The following is a 12,726-nucleotide window of genomic DNA, read 5'->3' as shown; positions in this document are numbered from 1 at the left end:
TCCGCGGCTATCCCCTTGCGGGGAGCGGCAGCCGTGGGGCCTCAGAGAAGACACCAGGCTGGGCCCCCACGGCACAGCGGGAGCACGTCCCCCGCAGGCCACTTAGCCACGGCGGCCAGCCGGCGGACGGTTGGGTTGCGCGAGACGCTGCGGCCGCCCTGCTACCGGGTTCCTGGGAGGGCGTCCTGGAACCAGCGTCCACACCAAGCCCTTGGAAGGCCCAGGCGACGGAGGAGCCCCGTCAGGCAGGGGCCGAGGACGGTGACGGCCCGGGCGGGGAGGAGCGTGTCAGGCAGGGGCAGAGGACGGTGACAGGTGACAGGCCGGGCGGGAAGGAGTCAGTCAGGCAGGGGCCGTGGAGGAGACGGGCTGGGTAAGGGTTAGGGTTAGAGTCAGGGCACAAGTCACAATCGCAAAGACCTGGAAGCCACCCGAGTGCCCATCGACCCACGAGTGGGTAAATAAAATGTGGCGCGTGGACACCACGGAGTGCTATTCGGCTATGAGGAGCAGCGCTGAGGGGGCACCTCTCGTGGTTCTCCTGGCCAGAGCTGGAACCCGTTCCAGTAAGCCAAGTATCCCAAGAATGGACACACGAGCACCACGTGCTCGCGCTCACCAGCAAATGGGTACGAACCGATGGACACCTAAGTGGACACAGAGGAATCACCTTCTTCGGGTGGGTGTCGGGCGGGTGGGGGGAGGGGATGGGCATACACATCCATTAGGAATGGGGTGGGTGCGCACCGACTGGGGGATGGGCGCACTTGAAGCTCTGACCCGAGGGGGGAGGCTGGGAGAGGGCAACGCACCCGACCTTAACATTGGTGCCCCCACAATATGCTGGAGCAACATGAGAGGTAAATGAATAAGAACACGGGGGGGGGGGAGGGGGGCACGGGCAACACATGTCACCTTAAAACTTGGACTCCCATCATCTGCTTGAAAAGAGAGAGAAAAGAAAATGCAATAATAGAGATAAGAGACACTTTTTAAAAATAATGAATCCGGCCGGGCGCTGTGGCTCACGCCTGTAATCCTAGCTCTTGGGAGGCCGAGGCGGGCGGATTGCTCAAGGTCAGGAGTTCAAAACCAGCCTGAGCAAGAGCGAGACCCCGTCTCTACTATAAATAGAAAGAAATTAATTGGCCAACTGATATATATATAAAAAATTAGCGGGGCATGGTGGCGCATGCCTGCAGTCCCAGCTACCCGGGAGGCTGAGGCAGAAGGATCACTCGAGCCCAGGAGTTTGAAGTTGCTGTGAGCTAGGCTGACGCCACGGCACTCACTCTAGCCTGGGCAACAAACCGAGACTCTGTCTCAAAAAAAAAAAAAAAAAAAATGAATCCGAAGAGAAAAGTAAAAGGAGGCCTGTGGAGCAGGTCTGGGTGTGACTCCGGATGCCCGAACATCAGGTGCCACCACCAAAGATTCCTACGTGTAGCCCATAGAACCCCAAAAGCAACGGGACGAGTTCTGGTCACATACTCCCTCAAAATGACATCCAGGCCTTCTTCTGGAACTCCCTCCCCTCTCAGACTCTCAAGGTTTCCTCCAGCGTGTCGGCTCCCACAGAGCAGACCTTTGGTCTGAGACCTGACTGTCCAGAAGCCACGCATGCTGCCGCGTGGCGGCGGTGTCACGGCTCGGGACAAGAGGAGGCCCCACGGTGCGGGCTGGGGCGCCAGGCACCGCGGCGGGCGCTGAGGGTGGGGGTCACCCCCACCCCGGGCCGCCCCCGCACTCCCAGAAACGCGACAGAACCAGAGGCAAAAAAAAAAAAAAAAAGAAGAAGAAGCCTACGGCACCCGGTATTCCCGGGCGGTCTCCCATCCAAGTTCTAACCAGGCCCGACCCTGCTTAGCTTCCGAGACCAGACGGGATCGGGCGCGTTCGGGGTGGTGTGGTCGTGGACGGCGGAGGGCGCCCCTGCCCCGCTCGAGAAGCCGAGCCTCTCTGCGCTTCCCCGCCGCCTCCTCCCGCCCCAGGCCCCGCGCCGGGCCGGGCCTGTTGAGTTCGCCGGCCGGGTCCCGTGGGCTCCGAGGGACGGGGTGACAGGCGGGGCGGGCAGGGAGCGGCGGGCCGGGGTTGGGGGCTGTCTCTCTATACACACACACTCACACTCACACTCACTCACTCACTCACACTCACACAAGATGCGCCTCCACGGCTGGACCCGCCAAGGTGGAGACCTTCCAGCCCCCCTCCTCTCCTCGCCTGGCCTCCTTCACCTCCCCGCCCCCCACCCCCAGCGCGCCTCCGGGGCCGCTGACTGCGCACGGGCGGGTGGGCGGGGCGGGGCGCTCGCCCTTTGACCCCAGCCAGGGGCCGCCCTCCCCCACAACCCCTTTCAGCTGTGCCCCCCACCCTGTGGCCCCGCGGCCGCCTATTCCCCCGGGCCAGGGCTGGGGCACAGCGCACGGGGGAGGGGAGCCAGTGTATGGGGCGTCTCTCTCTCTCTCGGGATGTGTCCCATGGGTGGGGTGGGGTGGCGTGGTCTGTGGGGCGCTGAAGAAATCAGTCCCCTCCATCTCCTCCCTCTGGAAAACACCCAAGCCCTTGGAGAACTGCCCGCACCGCTACCGTGGGGGCCGGGACCCTCCTCTGTGTCCTCCTGTGGCCCAGTCCAAGGGGCCTGGGCCTGGCCGGGGCTGCATTGGACCCCAACCACCCTGGCGTGTGGACTCGCTAAAAATCGGCGATTAGATATTGGATTCCAGCGTCATTGAGGTCATTTCACTAATGAGTGCACCGCAAAGAGTTTCCTAATCCATCTGTGAGGGTGGCAACCGAAAGAGAATTTTAGAGCCGACAGAATAGGCGAGGAAAGGCATAGGAGATTTCCACACCCAGTAAGGAAGCCTTTCCCGAAATGGAAGAAAGAAAGGAGCAAACAGAGACACCGGTAGCCCCCCGCCCGGATGAGAGTCTGCCCCTGAGAGAAAGTACCCTGACCAGGTTCTCCCGTGGGTGGGTGGCGAGCTAGCGGCATTCAGAAGAGCGAGGCCCGCAGTCTGTGCAGAAGACACCTGCACTCGGGTGTGTGTGGCGGCACAATTCACAAGCAGCTCCAGATGTTAATCCAAGGAGAAGCCAGGGAGTTCCCAACGCCCCAGGTGTCCTCAGCCCACGACTGGCTGCTGTGGGAATGCGAAGCCCGGCTCCTTGTCTCAGAGCGGGGCAACCAGGAGGTGTGATGTCCACCCCGGGGTTCCCAGGAGGATCAGGCTGAAGCTGGGACTTGGCCTCAAAGTGTCCCCTCGCATGGCCACCCCCTTCCCCTTCCTGCTCCTCTACTCCTGGTGCCCCTCCATCCAGGGGCCAGACCTTAAAGAGTCACCCGCAAGAGAATCCTGGTCCCAAAGGAGCCTTCTGGGGGACCCGTGCTGAGAGAGGTTGTGGGCATGGCCCGCTGGGGCTCTGCCCGACCCAGGGCTGAGAGATGCAACCTCCCAGCTCTGGGTCCCTGCAGGAAGTGTTGGCAAGCACAGGGCCAGTCCTCCAAAGGCCCAGGTGCAGGGAGCCCAGGCCAAGCAGCCTGTGGAAGAAGCCACATGCTGTGCCACCCCGGGGAACACGACTGCAGGCCACGGCCCTTCCCACCTCCTCCTCCTCCTCCTCCTCCTCCTCCTCCTCCTCCCACCCCGCCCCCGCCCCCGCCCCCACATGGCACAGGGCCCAGAGACACCTCAGACACTTGCTACCCAAAGTGCAAAGGGCATCAGTTGCTCCTCCAAACCCCCCCCAGCCCAGCAGACCGCATTGTCCAGCCAGCCCCCGGGCCTCCCTGGGGTGCCCAGCACAAAAGTGCAGACACCCACCGGACCCTCAATCTCAGTTTTCGGATGTTTTTGCCACTCTAAGGACCCGCAGGCCAGCTGGGCCTTCTGGCAGGACAGAGAGCCCCGGAATCCGACGTGGAGAGCTGGGTGTACGTCCCCACGAGGAGGCGGTCCCCACCTCCGCGGCTATCCCCTTGCGGGGAGCGGCAGCCGTGGGGCCTCAGAGAAGACACCAGGCTGGGCCCCCACGGCACAGCGGGAGCACGTCCCCCGCAGGCCACTTAGCCACGGCGGCCAGCCGGCGGACGGTTGGGTTGCGCGAGACGCTGCGGCCGCCCTGCTACCGGGTTCCTGGGAGGGCGTCCTGGAACCAGCGTCCACACCAAGCCCTTGGAAGGCCCAGGCGACGGAGGAGCCCCGTCAGGCAGGGGCCGAGGACGGTGACGGCCCGGGCGGGGAGGAGCGTGTCAGGCAGGGGCAGAGGACGGTGACAGGTGACAGGCCGGGCGGGAAGGAGTCAGTCAGGCAGGGGCCGTGGAGGAGACGGGCTGGGTAAGGGTTAGGGTTAGAGTCAGGGCACAAGTCACAATCGCAAAGACCTGGAAGCCACCCGAGTGCCCATCGACCCACGAGTGGGTAAATAAAATGTGGCGCGTGGACACCACGGAGTGCTATTCGGCTATGAGGAGCAGCGCTGAGGGGGCACCTCTCGTGGTTCTCCTGGCCAGAGCTGGAACCCGTTCCAGTAAGCCAAGTATCCCAAGAATGGACACACGAGCACCACGTGCTCGCGCTCACCAGCAAATGGGTACGAACCGATGGACACCTAAGTGGACACAGAGGAATCACCTTCTTCGGGTGGGTGTCGGGCGGGTGGGGGGAGGGGATGGGCATACACATCCATTAGGAATGGGGTGGGTGCGCACCGACTGGGGGATGGGCGCACTTGAAGCTCTGACCCGAGGGGGGAGGCTGGGAGAGGGCAACGCACCCGACCTTAACATTGGTGCCCCCACAATATGCTGGAGCAACATGAGAGGTAAATGAATAAGAACACGGGGGGGGGAGGGGGGCACGGGCAACACATGTCACCTTAAAACTTGGACTCCCATCATCTGCTTGAAAAGAGAGAGAAAAGAAAATGCAATAATAGAGATAAGAGACACTTTTTAAAAATAATGAATCCGGCCGGGCGCTGTGGCTCACGCCTGTAATCCTAGCTCTTGGGAGGCCGAGGCGGGCGGATTGCTCAAGGTCAGGAGTTCAAAACCAGCCTGAGCAAGAGCGAGACCCCGTCTCTACTATAAATAGAAAGAAATTAATTGGCCAACTGATATATATATAAAAAATTAGCGGGGCATGGTGGCGCATGCCTGCAGTCCCAGCTACCCGGGAGGCTGAGGCAGAAGGATCACTCGAGCCCAGGAGTTTGAAGTTGCTGTGAGCTAGGCTGACGCCACGGCACTCACTCTAGCCTGGGCAACAAACCGAGACTCTGTCTCAAAAAAAAAAAAAAAAAATGAATCCGAAGAGAAAAGTAAAAGGAGGCCTGTGGAGCAGGTCTGGGTGTGACTCCGGATGCCCGAACATCAGGTGCCACCACCAAAGATTCCTACGTGTAGCCCATAGAACCCCAAAAGCAACGGGACGAGTTCTGGTCACATACTCCCTCAAAATGACATCCAGGCCTTCTTCTGGAACTCCCTCCCCTCTCAGACTCTCAAGGTTTCCTCCAGCGTGTCGGCTCCCACAGAGCAGACCTTTGGTCTGAGACCTGACTGTCCAGAAGCCACGCATGCTGCCGCGTGGCGGCGGTGTCACGGCTCGGGACAAGAGGAGGCCCCACGGTGCGGGCTGGGGCGCCAGGCACCGCGGCGGGCGCTGAGGGTGGGGGTCACCCCCACCCCGGGCCGCCCCCGCACTCCCAGAAACGCGACAGAACCAGAGGCAAAAAAAAAAAAAAAAAAGAAGAAGAAGCCTACGGCACCCGGTATTCCCGGGCGGTCTCCCATCCAAGTTCTAACCAGGCCCGACCCTGCTTAGCTTCCGAGACCAGACGGGATCGGGCGCGTTCGGGGTGGTGTGGTCGTGGACGGCGGAGGGCGCCCCTGCCCCGCTCGAGAAGCCGAGCCTCTCTGCGCTTCCCCGCCGCCTCCTCCCGCCCCAGGCCCCGCGCCGGGCTGGGCCTGTTGAGTTCGCCGGCCGGGTCCCGTGGGCTCCGAGGGACGGGGTGACAGGCGGGGCGGGCAGGGAGCGGCGGGCCGGGGTTGGGGGCTGTCTCTCTATACACACACACTCACACTCACACTCACTCACTCACTCACACTCACACAAGATGCGCCTCCACGGCTGGACCCGCCAAGGTGGAGACCTTCCAGCCCCCCTCCTCTCCTCGCCTGGCCTCCTTCACCTCCCCGCCCCCCACCCCCAGCGCGCCTCCGGGGCCGCTGACTGCGCACGGGCGGGTGGGCGGGGCGGGGCGCTCGCCCTTTGACCCCAGCCAGGGGCCGCCCTCCCCCACAACCCCTTTCAGCTGTGCCCCCCACCCTGTGGCCCCGCGGCCGCCTATTCCCCCGGGCCAGGGCTGGGGCACAGCGCACGGGGGAGGGGAGCCAGTGTATGGGGCGTCTCTCTCTCTCTCGGGATGTGTCCCATGGGTGGGGTGGGGTGGCGTGGTCTGTGGGGCGCTGAAGAAATCAGTCCCCTCCATCTCCTCCCTCTGGAAAACACCCAAGCCCTTGGAGAACTGCCCGCACCGCTACCGTGGGGGCCGGGACCCTCCTCTGTGTCCTCCTGTGGCCCAGTCCAAGGGGCCTGGGCCTGGCCGGGGCTGCATTGGACCCCAACCACCCTGGCGTGTGGACTCGCTAAAAATCGGCGATTAGATATTGGATTCCAGCGTCATTGAGGTCATTTCACTAATGAGTGCACCGCAAAGAGTTTCCTAATCCATCTGTGAGGGTGGCAACCGAAAGAGAATTTTAGAGCCGACAGAATAGGCGAGGAAAGGCATAGGAGATTTCCACACCCAGTAAGGAAGCCTTTCCCGAAATGGAAGAAAGAAAGGAGCAAACAGAGACACCGGTAGCCCCCCGCCCGGATGAGAGTCTGCCCCTGAGAGAAAGTACCCTGACCAGGTTCTCCCGTGGGTGGGTGGCGAGCTAGCGGCATTCAGAAGAGCGAGGCCCGCAGTCTGTGCAGAAGACACCTGCACTCGGGTGTGTGTGGCGGCACAATTCACAAGCAGCTCCAGATGTTAATCCAAGGAGAAGCCAGGGAGTTCCCAACGCCCCAGGTGTCCTCAGCCCACGACTGGCTGCTGTGGGAATGCGAAGCCCGGCTCCTTGTCTCAGAGCGGGGCAACCAGGAGGTGTGATGTCCACCCCGGGGTTCCCAGGAGGATCAGGCTGAAGCTGGGACTTGGCCTCAAAGTGTCCCCTCGCATGGCCACCCCCTTCCCCTTCCTGCTCCTCTACTCCTGGTGCCCCTCCATCCAGGGGCCAGACCTTAAAGAGTCACCCGCAAGAGAATCCTGGTCCCAAAGGAGCCTTCTGGGGGACCCGTGCTGAGAGAGGTTGTGGGCATGGCCCGCTGGGGCTCTGCCCGACCCAGGGCTGAGAGATGCAACCTCCCAGCTCTGGGTCCCTGCAGGAAGTGTTGGCAAGCACAGGGCCAGTCCTCCAAAGGCCCAGGTGCAGGGAGCCCAGGCCAAGCAGCCTGTGGAAGAAGCCACATGCTGTGCCACCCCGGGGAACACGACTGCAGGCCACGGCCCTTCCCACCTCCTCCTCCTCCTCCTCCTCCTCCTCCTCCTCCTCCCACCCCGCCCCCGCCCCCGCCCCCACATGGCACAGGGCCCAGAGACACCTCAGACACTTGCTACCCAAAGTGCAAAGGGCATCAGTTGCTCCTCCAAACCCCCCCCAGCCCAGCAGACCGCATTGTCCAGCCAGCCCCCGGGCCTCCCTGGGGTGCCCAGCACAAAAGTGCAGACACCCACCGGACCCTCAATCTCAGTTTTCGGATGTTTTTGCCACTCTAAGGACCCGCAGGCCAGCTGGGCCTTCTGGCAGGACAGAGAGCCCCGGAATCCGACGTGGAGAGCTGGGTGTACGTCCCCACGAGGAGGCGGTCCCCACCTCCGCGGCTATCCCCTTGCGGGGAGCGGCAGCCGTGGGGCCTCAGAGAAGACACCAGGCTGGGCCCCCACGGCACAGCGGGAGCACGTCCCCCGCAGGCCACTTAGCCACGGCGGCCAGCCGGCGGACGGTTGGGTTGCGCGAGACGCTGCGGCCGCCCTGCTACCGGGTTCCTGGGAGGGCGTCCTGGAACCAGCGTCCACACCAAGCCCTTGGAAGGCCCAGGCGACGGAGGAGCCCCGTCAGGCAGGGGCCGAGGACGGTGACGGCCCGGGCGGGGAGGAGCGTGTCAGGCAGGGGCAGAGGACGGTGACAGGTGACAGGCCGGGCGGGAAGGAGTCAGTCAGGCAGGGGCCGTGGAGGAGACGGGCTGGGTAAGGGTTAGGGTTAGAGTCAGGGCACAAGTCACAATCGCAAAGACCTGGAAGCCACCCGAGTGCCCATCGACCCACGAGTGGGTAAATAAAATGTGGCGCGTGGACACCACGGAGTGCTATTCGGCTATGAGGAGCAGCGCTGAGGGGGCACCTCTCGTGGTTCTCCTGGCCAGAGCTGGAACCCGTTCCAGTAAGCCAAGTATCCCAAGAATGGACACACGAGCACCACGTGCTCGCGCTCACCAGCAAATGGGTACGAACCGATGGACACCTAAGTGGACACAGAGGAATCACCTTCTTCGGGTGGGTGTCGGGCGGGTGGGGGGAGGGGATGGGCATACACATCCATTAGGAATGGGGTGGGTGCGCACCGACTGGGGGATGGGCGCACTTGAAGCTCTGACCCGAGGGGGGAGGCTGGGAGAGGGCAACGCACCCGACCTTAACATTGGTGCCCCCACAATATGCTGGAGCAACATGAGAGGTAAATGAATAAGAACACGGGGGGGGGAGGGGGGCACGGGCAACACATGTCACCTTAAAACTTGGACTCCCATCATCTGCTTGAAAAGAGAGAGAAAAGAAAATGCAATAATAGAGATAAGAGACACTTTTTAAAAATAATGAATCCGGCCGGGCGCTGTGGCTCACGCCTGTAATCCTAGCTCTTGGGAGGCCGAGGCGGGCGGATTGCTCAAGGTCAGGAGTTCAAAACCAGCCTGAGCAAGAGCGAGACCCCGTCTCTACTATAAATAGAAAGAAATTAATTGGCCAACTGATATATATATAAAAAATTAGCGGGGCATGGTGGCGCATGCCTGCAGTCCCAGCTACCCGGGAGGCTGAGGCAGAAGGATCACTCGAGCCCAGGAGTTTGAAGTTGCTGTGAGCTAGGCTGACGCCACGGCACTCACTCTAGCCTGGGCAACAAACCGAGACTCTGTCTCAAAAAAAAAAAAAAAAAATGAATCCGAAGAGAAAAGTAAAAGGAGGCCTGTGGAGCAGGTCTGGGTGTGACTCCGGATGCCCGAACATCAGGTGCCACCACCAAAGATTCCTACGTGTAGCCCATAGAACCCCAAAAGCAACGGGACGAGTTCTGGTCACATACTCCCTCAAAATGACATCCAGGCCTTCTTCTGGAACTCCCTCCCCTCTCAGACTCTCAAGGTTTCCTCCAGCGTGTCGGCTCCCACAGAGCAGACCTTTGGTCTGAGACCTGACTGTCCAGAAGCCACGCATGCTGCCGCGTGGCGGCGGTGTCACGGCTCGGGACAAGAGGAGGCCCCACGGTGCGGGCTGGGGCGCCAGGCACCGCGGCGGGCGCTGAGGGTGGGGGTCACCCCCACCCCGGGCCGCCCCCGCACTCCCAGAAACGCGACAGAACCAGAGGCAAAAAAAAAAAAAAAAAAGAAGAAGAAGCCTACGGCACCCGGTATTCCCGGGCGGTCTCCCATCCAAGTTCTAACCAGGCCCGACCCTGCTTAGCTTCCGAGACCAGACGGGATCGGGCGCGTTCGGGGTGGTGTGGTCGTGGACGGCGGAGGGCGCCCCTGCCCCGCTCGAGAAGCCGAGCCTCTCTGCGCTTCCCCGCCGCCTCCTCCCGCCCCAGGCCCCGCGCCGGGCTGGGCCTGTTGAGTTCGCCGGCCGGGTCCCGTGGGCTCCGAGGGACGGGGTGACAGGCGGGGCGGGCAGGGAGCGGCGGGCCGGGGTTGGGGGCTGTCTCTCTATACACACACACTCACACTCACACTCACTCACTCACTCACACTCACACAAGATGCGCCTCCACGGCTGGACCCGCCAAGGTGGAGACCTTCCAGCCCCCCTCCTCTCCTCGCCTGGCCTCCTTCACCTCCCCGCCCCCCACCCCCAGCGCGCCTCCGGGGCCGCTGACTGCGCACGGGCGGGTGGGCGGGGCGGGGCGCTCGCCCTTTGACCCCAGCCAGGGGCCGCCCTCCCCCACAACCCCTTTCAGCTGTGCCCCCCACCCTGTGGCCCCGCGGCCGCCTATTCCCCCGGGCCAGGGCTGGGGCACAGCGCACGGGGGAGGGGAGCCAGTGTATGGGGCGTCTCTCTCTCTCTCGGGATGTGTCCCATGGGTGGGGTGGGGTGGCGTGGTCTGTGGGGCGCTGAAGAAATCAGTCCCCTCCATCTCCTCCCTCTGGAAAACACCCAAGCCCTTGGAGAACTGCCCGCACCGCTACCGTGGGGGCCGGGACCCTCCTCTGTGTCCTCCTGTGGCCCAGTCCAAGGGGCCTGGGCCTGGCCGGGGCTGCATTGGACCCCAACCACCCTGGCGTGTGGACTCGCTAAAAATCGGCGATTAGATATTGGATTCCAGCGTCATTGAGGTCATTTCACTAATGAGTGCACCGCAAAGAGTTTCCTAATCCATCTGTGAGGGTGGCAACCGAAAGAGAATTTTAGAGCCGACAGAATAGGCGAGGAAAGGCATAGGAGATTTCCACACCCAGTAAGGAAGCCTTTCCCGAAATGGAAGAAAGAAAGGAGCAAACAGAGACACCGGTAGCCCCCCGCCCGGATGAGAGTCTGCCCCTGAGAGAAAGTACCCTGACCAGGTTCTCCCGTGGGTGGGTGGCGAGCTAGCGGCATTCAGAAGAGCGAGGCCCGCAGTCTGTGCAGAAGACACCTGCACTCGGGTGTGTGTGGCGGCACAATTCACAAGCAGCTCCAGATGTTAATCCAAGGAGAAGCCAGGGAGTTCCCAACGCCCCAGGTGTCCTCAGCCCACGACTGGCTGCTGTGGGAATGCGAAGCCCGGCTCCTTGTCTCAGAGCGGGGCAACCAGGAGGTGTGATGTCCACCCCGGGGTTCCCAGGAGGATCAGGCTGAAGCTGGGACTTGGCCTGAAAGTGTCCCCTCGCATGGCCACCCCCTTCCCCTTCCTGCTCCTCTACTCCTGGTGCCCCTCCATCCAGGGGCCAGACCTTAAAGAGTCACCCGCAAGAGAATCCTGGTCCCAAAGGAGCCTTCTGGGGGACCCGTGCTGAGAGAGGTTGTGGGCATGGCCCGCTGGGGCTCTGCCCGACCCAGGGCTGAGAGATGCAACCTCCCAGCTCTGGGTCCCTGCAGGAAGTGTTGGCAAGCACAGGGCCAGTCCTCCAAAGGCCCAGGTGCAGGAAGCCCAGGCCAAGCAGCCTGTGGAAGAAGCCACATGCTGTGCCACCCCGGGGAACACGACTGCAGGCCACGGCCCTTCCCACCTCCTCCTCCTCCTCCTCCTCCTCCTCCTCCTCCTCCCACCCCGCCCCCGCCCCCGCCCCCACATGGCACAGGGCCCAGAGACACCTCAGACACTTGCTACCCAAAGTGCAAAGGGCATCAGTTGCTCCTCCAAACCCCCCCCAGCCCAGCAGACCGCATTGTCCAGCCAGCCCCCGGGCCTCCCTGGGGTGCCCAGCACAAAAGTGCAGACACCCACCGGACCCTCAATCTCAGTTTTCGGATGTTTTTGCCACTCTAAGGACCCGCAGGCCAGCTGGGCCTTCTGGCAGGACAGAGAGCCCCGGAATCCGACGTGGAGAGCTGGGTGTACGTCCCCACGAGGAGGCGGTCCCCACCTCCGCGGCTATCCCCTTGCGGGGAGCGGCAGCCGTGGGGCCTCAGAGAAGACACCAGGCTGGGCCCCCACGGCACAGCGGGAGCACGTCCCCCGCAGGCCACTTAGCCACGGCGGCCAGCCGGCGGACGGTTGGGTTGCGCGAGACGCTGCGGCCGCCCTGCTACCGGGTTCCTGGGAGGGCGTCCTGGAACCAGCGTCCACACCAAGCCCTTGGAAGGCCCAGGCGACGGAGGAGCCCCGTCAGGCAGGGGCCGAGGACGGTGACGGCCCGGGCGGGGAGGAGCGTGTCAGGCAGGGGCAGAGGACGGTGACAGGTGACAGGCCGGGCGGGAAGGAGTCAGTCAGGCAGGGGCCGTGGAGGAGACGGGCTGGGTAAGGGTTAGGGTTAGAGTCAGGGCACAAGTCACAATCGCAAAGACCTGGAAGCCACCCGAGTGCCCATCGACCCACGAGTGGGTAAATAAAATGTGGCGCGTGGACACCACGGAGTGCTATTCGGCTATGAGGAGCAGCGCTGAGGGGGCACCTCTCGTGGTTCTCCTGGCCAGAGCTGGAACCCGTTCCAGTAAGCCAAGTATCCCAAGAATGGACACACGAGCACCACGTGCTCGCGCTCACCAGCAAATGGGTACGAACCGATGGACACCTAAGTGGACACAGAGGAATCACCTTCTTCGGGTGGGTGTCGGGCGGGTGGGGGGAGGGGATGGGCATACACATCCATTAGGAATGGGGTGGGTGCGCACCGACTGGGGGATGGGCGCACTTGAAGCTCTGACCCGAGGGGGGAGGCTGGGAGAGGGCAACGCACCCGACCTTAACATTGGTGCCCCCACAAT

General features: G+C 62.8%; 3 pseudogenes; all 3 read right to left on the bottom strand.

Moving 5' to 3' along the window:
* Positions 1–1,799: 1,799 nt before the first annotated feature.
* Positions 1,800–1,918, bottom strand: LOC142861835 (uncharacterized; annotated as a pseudogene).
* Positions 1,919–5,760: 3,842 nt separating this feature from the next.
* Positions 5,761–5,879, bottom strand: LOC142861834 (uncharacterized; annotated as a pseudogene).
* Positions 5,880–9,721: 3,842 nt separating this feature from the next.
* LOC142861832 (uncharacterized) lies at positions 9,722–9,840 on the bottom strand (annotated as a pseudogene).
* Between the last annotated feature and the right edge of the window lie 2,886 nt (positions 9,841–12,726).

Source organism: Microcebus murinus, chromosome 17 (genome assembly GCF_040939455.1).
Source record: "Microcebus murinus isolate Inina chromosome 17, M.murinus_Inina_mat1.0, whole genome shotgun sequence".
Classification (NCBI taxonomy): Eukaryota; Metazoa; Chordata; class Mammalia; order Primates; family Cheirogaleidae; genus Microcebus; species Microcebus murinus.
Note: the sequence above shows the minus strand (reverse complement) of the source record. Positions and strands in the feature narration are given on the sequence as shown.